Here is a 12,048-nt window from a genome sequence, read left to right on the forward strand (position 1 = left end):
GGTGAAGTAGAAGATATTTGTCATCAACACTCTAGGGAGTCCTTAGAAAGAGGAAGCAAAACCAAACCCAGATGTGACACTGGCTCCTATTAAGGCCCATTTGCTGGGTTCTCCTGTTGTTGGCTGCTCTTCCCAAATTTCTTCCATTCTCCCATTGCTGTGCTTGCATTTCCCCAGTGCTGAAATCCCAATTTCAAATCAGTTTCCTCTCTCCATCCTCCCCACGAGCGGTGCCAGATCACTGCTGTGACAGGGGAGAACACAGAAAATGAACTAAAATCCTTCCTGGACTCCAAAAACCCTCCCTGGACTCCAAAAAGAATTCCTTAGCAGGATCTGAAGGAAGCTGTGGGAGTGAAGAGGGACCCAGGCACCGTTCAGAGCAACGCTCAGAGAGGTGAAACAATCCCAGCAGCTCCAGCCTAAGCAAAACATTCCTTAGCTCAGCATCAATTATGCAGCTTAAACCACTTATTAACATCCAATTTAACAGGATGAACACTGGTTTGGGGAGTGTGTTCCTGCAGCAGGAGGGGAAGGCACTGCAGAGGGCAGGAAGTTGGGTTAAGCTGTAATTATTGTTTCTCTGGAAATTAGATGTGTTTGCCTGTGTTTAATTGCATGAGCTCCAAAGATCACCAAGAAAAAATCCAAAAGGAATCAACTATAAATTAAGAAAAATATTACAAGCAAAACACCTTCTTTCAAAAGATGAGGCACTTATTACCTACTTGTGTTGCAGGAGGCCTGTCATAAGATATTTTTTTTTGCATTTTATTGAGATCTGGTTGTCAATAATATTCAGTTTACTGGCTATAAACTTCCTTCCAAGAGTTTATTACTCTGTACAGTTGGCAAATAGATTTGTTGTTGCTTTTTTTCCAAGCAGTTATTGTTGAGTTGCTCCACATAGGGAAATAATAGAAAAAAAAAAGAGAGAAATAATGGGATTTTTTAAAGAAGTGTGTGTCTTTCCTCACTTTGTGGTGCCTGTGGAGGTGGGCAGAGATCCGTGGGAGTATTTGAGCAGGGAATAGAAGTACAAATCTAAACACAAAAACTTCTGGGGAGAGGCAGAGTCCCTCTAACCTCCCATCAGAAGCTCCTGGACAGAAATCAGTGTTGGTCTGATCTCAGCCGCTCCGTGGGCTCTGGACACGGTGGCAGAAAAGTGACTTTGGAAAAAGAAATTCCTTTTCTCTGGTGTGGGGTTTCCTGGGCCGTGGTGTTGGTGTAGGGTCAGGAGCAGAAATCGTGTCTTAGGTTAGGCCTGGTCTCCAAAAGCCCTGGAAAATGGGAAATCGTGGTTGGCTTGATGGCAAGAACAGGGCTGGAGCTCCTGTTCAGTGGGACACCTGGGGGGGCTCACCTGGAGAAGCTCCAGGGAGAGCTCAGAGCCCTTCCAGGACCTGAAGGGGCTCCAGGAGAGCTGGAGAGGGACTGGGGACAAGGGATGGGGGGACAGGACACAGGGAATGGCTGCAAACTGACAATGGGTAGATTTAGATGGGATTTTGGGCAGGAATTGTTCCCTGGATCGGTGCCCAGAGCAGCTGTGGCTGCCCCTGGATCCTGGCAGTGCCCAAGGCCAGGCTGGAGGACCTGGGACAGTGGCAGGGGTGGCACTGGATGGGCTTTAGGGTCCCTTCCCATCCAAACCATTCCATGCTGCTCTGTTTGGGATTCCAAGGGATGAGCTGCCTGTGCCTGGCACTGCCCTGCTGTGCCCCCCATCATCCCCACAGGCCCTGAGCTCACACCTTGGAGCCTTCCTCCAGTTTGGGAATGGCACCTCCCCGCTTGGACCCACCCAGGAGCCACAGGCAGCACAAGATTCCATCCTCTGCCAATGGAAATGTGGGGCTGGAGGGAATCTTTTTCCTCTTAAAAGTTGGTGCAGTTGAGGAGCAGAGGTTTGGAGGGAACCTCAAACCACATGGAAGGGGTTTTGTGATCCAGGCAGGGATTTGGGTGGGTATCCCTGTGCTCCATCCTGCTGGCAGTCATAAATCAGTGAGCCCATTACATTTGATTTTCACTCCAAGAAAAATGCAAGTGAGAGGAGCCAAGTGCTCCCCTATTTTCTCAGATAATTTGCCTGTATCTGAGCTGTGAAATGAGTGGTGCTTGCATTTCTCTTCTCCCTTAAAACAGAAGGATGGAGCAGGGGAAGGCACCTTCAGGCAAGAGCAGAGCTGCTGGAAAAACAGCGTGGAGAACGTGCTGGTGTTGTTTGCTGAGGGATGGGCTGGGTGTTTGGCATTCCCTGACCCCTGCAGCTGGGAAGGGTGAAAAAAGGGGCAGTTGGGAAGGCAAGGAAATAAAAGTAGCAAAAAGAGCTGAAAAATGCATCCCTATTCACTAACCTCTGGATTCTGGATGTGTCAGAACCCAGCACATCCCTCTGGCTGCCCTGGCTGGCTCCAGACCCTGGCAGGGGGCTCAGAGACCCTGGAAAGAAGTCAAAACCAGCTGTGCCTTCCATTTTAGACTGTGGAAAAAGCTGTCAATTTTGTATGAGGAATTACAATTTTGACCATTTTCCTTTATTTAGGGAAACATTTGTTTGCTACAACGCTGCCAAAAATGCAGCACCAGTGCAGCAGATCAATCTTCCCATTTCTCCTTCAACCTCAGCCTTGTCAGGCTCCATTATTCTCACCACACTTTGACAGTTCTGGGTTGAAAAGGCACCAATTACCTTTGGAAATATCCTCTCCTGTAGGATCAGCTCCAATCCTGCTGACTTTGGGAGTTCCTTGTGCACAGGACAGGTTTTGGAGGGGGAGGCTGCCTCAAAATGTTGCATAAAACCATTTTATTGCACTTGGCAGAGGCTGTGGCACTTGGTGGCAGCCATCCTTCTTGACCACGTTAGGGAGCCAATTTAATTATTGATAACCTGTTTTGTGCAGGTTTACTGGGGCCATTTCTCTCCTCTTGGAATCTCTGAAGCCTGGAAATATAGAATTCTGTCCCTCTGGATAACTACAGGCAGCTCTGCTCTGTGCTAGGCAAAAAAACAAGTCCCAGTCACAGAGGTGACCTCAGAATTTCATCTTTGCCACCAAAATATGATCAAACCTTTGCAGGTATTTTGATTTTATTTGTTTGGGTTTGTAAAACAATTATTTATTAATTTATTAAAAAAAAAATTAAAAATAGGGAAGGGCAGTATGGGTTTCTCCAGGGGATGGTTCAACAACAGGTGCTTAAAATTTCCTTCTGGAGGAACCTCCCTGTGCATTCAAAATGACTTTGTGGATCAGTACCTGGATGTTCCCATGGGGCCTGGGTGGGCAACAGAGCCAAAACTTCAGATGTTTTATAGGAAGTAATAATTTCAGCTGTTTTATAACAATTCAGAACTGCAGCTGCTGTATAACAAGTAATTAGCTGAGGTCAGGGTTGCAGCAAAAGCCACAAATTCTCATTTTCCCCCACTTAATTTCTCACTTCTGGCCGTGTTTGCCCTGTGTCTGACCCATCCTGCTGTCACAGCCTCCCCTCCCCAAATCAGCTTTTTGTGCATCTTTTCCCTGTCAGGGGAGCATTTGATCCTGAAAATGTTGGGATTTCATTCCTAACTGGAAAACAGGGAGGGGAAGTGCCAAGCAAACGTTGTGACCCAACAACAGAACTGCCCTAGATTCTCACATCTTGTTTGGAAATTCGATGACAGCCTCATTGCCCAGGGGTACAACATAATCACTTCTCAGTTCACTGAGATGCCGCCTCTCAGCAGCTGCACTAAATGTGTTCTCATCCCCACTGCCCGTAAGAGCACTTCTGAATTCTTCAGATGCACAGGGAGGAATGAAAAAAAACAGCTCAAGCGTAGAATGGCTGGAATTTTAAATTCCAATTGTAAATATGCATCGAAAAAGAGGTTTTCCCAGCAGGTTGGATATCAGGAAAAAGTTTTTTACAGAAAGGTGATAAAGTTCTGGAATGGCTGCCCGGGGAGGTGGTGGAGTCACCATCCCTGGGTGTGTTTAACAAAGCCTGGATGTGGCTCTGGGTGCCAGGGTTGGGTTGGGGTGTTGGGGCTGGGTTGGACTCGATGATCTTGAGGGTCTCTTCCAACCTGGTGATTCTGGGAATTTTGTGAAAACAATTCTTTGCATGCCCTCACCACTCAAATTCTTCATTGATGATGCTGGGTTTTGTCTTTGTAAGCCTTAGGCCTGGATTCACAGAATTCCAGAATCACTGGGTTGGAAGAGACCCTCAAGATCACCAAATCCAACCCAGCCCCAGCACCTCAACCCAACCCTGGCACCCAGTGCCACATCCAGGCTTTGTTAAACACACCCAGGGATGGTGACTCCACCACCTCCCTGGGCAGCCATTCCAGAACTTTTTCTGAAAAGCAGTGGCTGGAAAAGCTCTGGCAGAGGCAAGGGAAGGCCATTTTAATGATTACATTTCATTACCTCACCCTAAAATCCTCACTCTTCACACCCTGAAACTAATGGGAGGCATTAAAGGAGATTCAGTGGGCCCAAAGTGCCCCAGGGTTGCAGCAAATGCATCAAAAAAAATCACAGAATAATTCAGGTTGGAAAAGGCTTCTGAAATTATTGGGTCCAACCATTCCCAGCACTGTCAAGGCCACCAGTGCCCCATGTCCCCAAGTGCCACCTCCACAGGGCTTTGGAATAGAGCTGCTCCAAAGGCCTGCAGCTCATTGCAGAGGGAAAGCAGAATTTAAAAAAAAAAAAAAAAAAAAAAACAAAAAAAAAACCCCACAAAATTTAATTTTAAGTGCTTCAGGCCAGGCTGGATGGAACTTGGAGCAGTCTGGGACAGGGGAAGGTGTCCCTGCCATGGCAGGGGGGGAATGGGGTGAACTTTCAATTCTCTTGTGAGCCTTTGACTCTGTGATTTTCCATCCCAGACCCATTCCTAGTGGGTCTTTACTTTTGAAAAAAAAAAAAAATAGGGAGCTTTGGGGAAGAATTTTCCAGTCAGGAAAAATGGAGAGTTGTAAAGCTCCAGCAGAAAGAAAAAAAAAAAAAAAAGCCTTCATTTTCCAGCACTTTCTGGGATAATGTTACTTTATTCTGAAATGTATCTTTGTGGGTATTGTTTTGCACCATTTTTTTGCACTCTGGTTTGTTGGAATTAGTGCCTTTAGTGTCATGCTCAGGCTGTTGATAATGATAAAGTGCCTGAAGAAATGGAAACCAAGTTGCTGCAAATCCCAGAACCATGTTTTAAAGGATGCCACGTGCTTTACCCCAGCTGGGGACAAAGGTTTCATTTGGGGACATTTTTCTATGTCAGTGCTTTTGCTAAATGACTTTCTCCTTGTAATGATTTCTCTTCAATTATCTGACAGGAGTCCAGCTGCTGAAATCCCGGAATTTTCCATCATAACTGACCCTGCATCCAACCAAACATCACCTGAAGGGTCCTGAGCTCCAGAAAAGGACAGAAAAGTGTTCTCTGTTCCACAAGAAAAGGAGGCTGAAAACCTCTTCTTTCCAAGGTAATTCCTGTAATTCAGTTTTCTAGCTGTGACCTCAGACTCCAAACCCATCCATCCCCATTTCTGTGGGCATTAGGGATGGGTGGGGATGGTCAGGACAGACAGATGGAGTCCTGGTGTAGGAATTACTTGGAATTGCTTGTCTGGGCACAAAATGATTAAAAGTGAGGAGCTGAAGTCTTTGTGGGAGTGTTTTTTCCAGCTCTCTGCTCCTCCAGGACAGGGTTGGATAAGACACAGTTGTAGTGGCTCAGAGAAGTTCTGTGTAATGAGATGCAAATGTCACAAACCAAATAAAAACATTGCAATGATTCTAATCATGAAAAAAAAAAATGGGGGCCTTGCTAAGAAATGTGAGCCACTGCAAAATAAATCCTGGGGTGCAGGAGAAATCACACAGGCTAAGGAAAAAATAACAATTTTTAGTATTAGAGACCCTGTTTGAGATTCTGTTTAGTATTAAATTCTAGTATTTAGTATTTATAATATTATAATAATATAATAATATTGTAATATTTAGTGTTTAGTATTAGATTCTAATATTTAGTATATTAGAGACCCTATTTGACATTCTAATCTCAAGTAATTGAGGCACTTCAGTTACAACTGGATATTGTCCCAGCTTTTCCAAAGATTCCTGAAGCTCTCAGTGATTCCACAAAGGAAAATCTGCTCCGTGACCTGTAACATGCATAGCCCATGTGCTTGTCCACATTTGGTCTCTCTGATTGCCAAATTTAAATCCTTTTTTGGGGTAAGACACAGGACTGGGATGTGCACAAAGAAAATATTGATTTGTGTTTTCCACTTAACACAGAATAAAAGAATCCCAGGAAGCCCCAAAAGCCTGAAGCACTGACGGATTTTTCCAGGGGCAAAGACAGACAAAAGAACACACAGAGTTTTCCAGCAGCATCCCCCAGGGCAGCAGAATCACCCTTTTATTTCCAAGGATGTTTCAATCCAGGCATTTTTCAGCTTTCTGTGCAGCAGGACAGGAGAGGGGAGCAGTTGATGTGATGTAAAGGAAACCTGTGGAGTTTTTTTTTAGGGTTTTTATCCAGAATTCTTCTTGGAAAGTCCTTTGACCTGCTAATCCTGGCTCCCTGGAGATGGACACAGGCTGCTTCTCCACTATTCCATGATGTTCCAGTGCATTGCTTTCCTAAAAAAATGTCTAGGGGCATTTATTTGCAGGAAAAAAAAAGTAACTATAAAAAATAACAACAAAACACCTTTGAATTGTCCAACAATAAGTGCAAACCTTTTATCTGGGTATTTGACATTCTGCTTACTTGCTCAGCTTCATCACAAAACATTTCCTGGTGAAACTACAGAATTGCTGTCCAGATCTGTTTTGTTTTAATTTAATTTTTTTGTTTTCCTGGACATGGGATCTGTGCCTCCTGGGGAAGCAGTAATTTTCTCCTCTGCACTGAAAAACCCCTCTCCTGGAGCTCTGTGGTGAGATCCTCCCTGCTGGTGGTGTGGAGCTCTCACAGAGTGTTTGAGCTTTTGATTTCAGGAGGGGAAAAGAGAAGGGAAAAGTGAATTTGAGGACTCTGCTGTGACTGTTCAGGTGCAGTGATTCCAGCTGTGGGACAGATTTAGTGCAGCTGCTCTGGCAGTGCTGGATGGTTTGCTTGGAGTGCCTAAACAGATGGAAAATTGATATAATTCGGTTTGGTGGCATCCCTGGCAATGCTGATAATATCTTGGAGCTGTGATTGGGTTTAAAATGAGCCTTTTCCCTTTTTCCTTTCCTTTCCTTTCCTTTCCTTTCCTTTCCTTTCCTTTCCTTTCCTTTCCTTTCCTTTCCTTTCCTTTCCTTTCCTTTCCTTTCCTTTCCTTTCCTTTCCTTTCCTTTCCTTTCCTTTCCTTTCCTTTCCTTTCCTTTCCTTTCCTTTCCTTTCCTTTCCTTTCCTTTCCTTTCCTTTCCTTTCCTTTCCTTTCCTTTCCTTTCCTTTCCTTTCCTTTCCTTTCCTTTTCCCCCACTCTTTTCCTTCCCTTTTCCTTCCCAACCCAAAGGGACTGGTTGGTAACAGAACAAATAAACTCCTGTGTTCTCCTAAACTGAAATCTGTGCACATTCACCTGTGATGGGATTCATTTCACTCCATTCATTATTAACATTTTCTCCAGCAACTGACTTTCTGAAAATCTCAAATCACATCCCACCAGAGCTGAAATATTAAAAAATTAATAATAATAAAGAAAAAGTTCAAGCAGGTACACTTGAAATATATCATAGGAATCAATTCGCTGCAGTTTCGTGGAATTTTAATTTTGTTTGAGCAGCCTTGAAGGAGCTGAGTGTGTTTTTAGCAGTGCTTGGTGTCAGCTGGATGCAACAACCCTTGATGGTGACCCAACAAAACCCCCAAGGCTGCCTTGCCCTGATCATCTAAAGCTTGAGATGACTCCTGGATTCTCAGAAATTTATGCACGTATATGTTGGCAATTAAAAAAAAAAAAAACCAAAAAGCCAAACAAACCATTAGGAATGGAAGACTCAATTATATTTTGCTGTTCTGTTTAATAAGGAAGGTGTCGTATAAATAAGTAAGGATGTGCACAAACACAATTTAATAAATGTGAGAAGAAAGCTGCTTCCATCCCCCAGAATGGGGAGTTTATGGCCCTGTGCAGTGTAATTATGTTCTGATGAGAATGAGCACCATAAACTGAGCAGGGGGGGGTGGAATTCTGAATTCTGAATTCTGAATTCTGGGGGTGAACAGGACCCCAGTGAGACACTGAACTGCAGAATTTGTCTCAGAGACAACAGGGGAAGGGCTTTGGTTTGTTTGGATCTTTGAAATGAAGGACTGGAAAAAAAAAAAAAAAAAAAAAAAAAAAGAAACAACAGAGGATTTTCCCGGACCAGTGCAGCTGCAGTTTGCTGTTTAATCCCAGAATTAAAAGAATGGGCTGGGTTGTTGGGAACTTAAAGCTCATCCAGATCCACCTCCCACTGTCCCAGCTGCTCCAGCCCCAATGTCCAACCTCCCTTGGGCACTGCCAGGGATCCAGGGGCAGCCACAGCTGCTCTGGGCACCTGTGCCAGGGCTGCCCACCCTGCCAGGGAACAATTCCTGCCCAAAATCTCATCTAAATCTACCCATATTTAGTTTAAAGCCATTCCCTGTGTCCTGTCCCTCATCCCCTGTCCCCAGTCCCTCTGCAGCTCTCCTGGAGCCCCTTCAGGTCCTGGAAGGGCCCTGAGCTCTCCTTGGAGCTGCTCCTCTCCAGGTGAGCACCCCCAGCCTTTTGTTGAGACACTTTTCTCTGCCATTAAACCCCTTTACTTCCATTTTTCCAACTGGATGATCCCAATGGTTCCTTTAAGGTCCCTGAGTGTCCCTTTCTGCCCCTTCCCCAGGGGTGGAGTCCCTCCAGCTCTCCCTGAGGGATGAGCAGAACATTCCCTGCTGACCTCAGACAGACCCCACAAAGGCCTTGGCACTCGGGATTTAAATCCTGCAGGGATTTCAGCCTCTCTTTTTTGGCTCTGAGGCTTTCTGAGCAGAGGGGTGGCTGCAGTCCGTGCCCTGGAGCCTCGAGCACGAGCTGCAGGTTTTTAGCATCTCTTGCAAAGTCTGAATTTTCTCTCTGTTTTTCCCTGTGTTGCTTCCCTGCCCATGACCTAAATTATGAGGAGAAGATATTAAAGCCTGGATTTTAACTTAAGAGCTGACTACACCCACAGGAGAAATTAAAGCTGAGTGTTGGTTTTTGATTGAAGGTAAGCAAGCAGTGAAATGATGCTGCTTGCCTTGTCCAAATGCTGCCAGCAATAGGACACTTGGAGCAATATCCTGCTTTTCTTTATGGCTTTTTGTCCTCTAAAATCAGGCTGATACCCCAACCACATTTCCATGGCAGGGTGTTGGAACAAGATGATTGTTAAGGTCCTACCCGGTGCTCCTGCTGTAAGTATTGAATCCATTCTTTCTTAAAATAGGCCAAAAACTATCCCAATTTGCAAATATTTAATCTAAATAAATGCTCTGAGTCCTTGAGTAACCCCATCTCCCTTGATTGTAGCTCCTTTATCTCTTCTCAGCCAATTCTTCCACCTGCTGGTAATATCCTAATGGGTTTAATCTTGGTGTCCTCAGCTGAGGGATGAGCTGCTGGCTGTGACCCATATTTACTCTTTTGGGGCACACCTGGTTGTGGTTGGCCCACCAGTGACTTCCCACTGGATTTATCCCTGTGGAAGGAGCAGGATTTGATTCCTGCAGGTTCCTCCTGGCAGGATTCTCTCCCAGGGAAGGTGCTGATGGTGTATCCAAAGGCAGAGGTGTGGGATGCATTCCAGTGATCCCAAGGAGTGGTTTCCCAGGCAACTGGAACATCTTCAGCTCCATCCACAGCTGGATGGACCTTAAAAAATCATCTTGTTCCAACGCCCTGCCATGGAAATGTGGTTGGGGTATCAGCCTGATTTTAGAGGACAAAAAGCCATAAAGAAAAGCAGGATATTGCTCCAAGTGTCCTATTGCTGGCAGCATTTAGACAAGGCAAGCAGAGAATCATTTCACTGCTTGCTTACCTTCAATCAAAAACCAACACTGAGTTTTAATTCCTGCTGTGGGTGCAGTCAGCTCTTAAGGGAGCAGGGCCTGCCTGGCCAGCCCTGCTGAGGTTCAGCTTTGGAGAAGTTTGGGATGTTTCTTCACTGAGTTAAGGTCATTCCTGGGCTGAGATTGTCCTGAATAAAGAATATTTCACTGCTCAGGGCACATAGGCTGGGCACACTCTGCTGGCAAGGATTGAGTGGGATCGAGTCCCAGCTCAGGGGCAGCTAGACCAGGCTGCCCCTCCCTACAGAGAAACAGCAGTGAGGAAACAGAGAAAATCCCACATGGCTGAAAAAAGGGAAGAGAAACCTCTGGGATGATCTTCCTGGGGCCTTTCAGTACCTAGAAGGGTTTCAAGAGAGCTGGAGAGGAATTTGATTTTTTTTTAATAGGGTAGGGTTTCAATAGGATTCTTTAATATAGGGCAGGAAAATAGGGAATGGCTTTGAACTAAAAAACAGTAGGGTTAGATGGGATATTGGGAAGAAATCCTTCTCTATGAGGGTGGTAAGGGCCTAAGAGAGAGAAGCTGTGGCAGCCCCATCCCTGGAAGTGTCCAAGGCCAGGTTGGAGACCCCTGGGATGGTGGAAGGTGTCTCTGCCCATAGCAGGGGTTGGAATGGATGAGGTTCAAGGTCTGTTCCAACCCAAACCAGCCTGGGATTCTATGAAAACATCACTTTATGCAGCAGAAAAAAAGCCTAGTAAATACATTTTGTTTTGGTTCTCTGTTCATTCTTGCAGAAAATGGGACTGAGCACAGAAGGACAGCAGGGAACATGAACTCTACATTAACACAGTTGCTTTTCTTCCCAAGCCCCTCTTTATGCTACTCTACCCTAAACGTGCCAGTGAGCTTTGGGGAGAGGTTCTAGGCTGGGAAACAGCCCTGGAAAACACAAAATGACCCAGGTCTGCATTTCCCATCACTGACATTTGGGTCAGAAATTGCCAATTTCCAGCCTGTGAACTGCAGGGACTGGCTGTGGCTGCAGAGCAGCTTGGCACAGGGAGCACAGACACCGAGCGTGGCCAGGGAAGCACAGCAGGGCTGAGCTGTGAGTGGTGCCAGGGCGATGGAGAACTTGGTGTGAGCCCCTCTGTGTGGGAATCCAGGGCTTCCCTCTGGCTGCCCTGGCAGCTCTGGGACCCTGGCAGGGGTCAGGAACCCCCCTGGACAGAGCCCCCAGAGACACTGTTTGTGATCTCTGCCCATGGAAAAGAGTTTTCAATCTTACAGGATGAATTACAAGCTCTGAGTGTTTGATAAGAGTAATAATTAAGTGCGGCACGGGTGCAAAGGTAAAATCTTAGGATTCTAGATTAGGGGTTCAGAGGGGACAAGATGGAGGAAATTGGGTGTGCCTTGTCCTTTTTCTCCTTCTTCATGCCCTCCATGTTTCACTGTGGTGTTGGCATTTTTCTGTTGGTTCAGGCTGGGGACACACTGTCCAACGTAGGTGACAGATATTGGCCCGTTATTGTAAATCCAGCACAGGTAGTTTGTGGTATTTAATGTTTGTACCATCCCACTGAGGGCAGAGCCCCACACGCTGCCCTGCAGGACAGAGCTGCGGCAGGGCAGCAGAACATGTTAGAGATAAACAGAATAAACAACCTTGAAACAGCACAGACCAATTATGGCTTCTGCTTTGGCAGCGGGGCTGACAGACAGAGACTTTCTACAATCTCGGAATCATCAATACCCACAGATTCCGACACCTCTGGGGATGTGGGGCCGTGCCCCGAGGCTGCAGCACTTGCAGGGAGCACATGGCAGGGCTCTGCCCTTCCATCAGGAGCTGCCATCCGCTGCAGAAGGGTATTTTTAGCTGCTGTCCTGCCGGCTTAGGCGCTGCTGATGTTATGGAGTGTGGCAAGGCAGAGAACCGTGGGGTTATTTGAGTTTCAAGGGATCTCTTGTCTGTAAGGTGGCCGTGCTGTTCCTGCTGCGTGGAGAGGCTGGGA

The sequence above is a fragment of the Taeniopygia guttata genome, chromosome 6 (genome assembly GCF_048771995.1).
Source record: "Taeniopygia guttata chromosome 6, bTaeGut7.mat, whole genome shotgun sequence".
NCBI classification, from domain to species: domain Eukaryota; kingdom Metazoa; phylum Chordata; class Aves; order Passeriformes; family Estrildidae; genus Taeniopygia; species Taeniopygia guttata.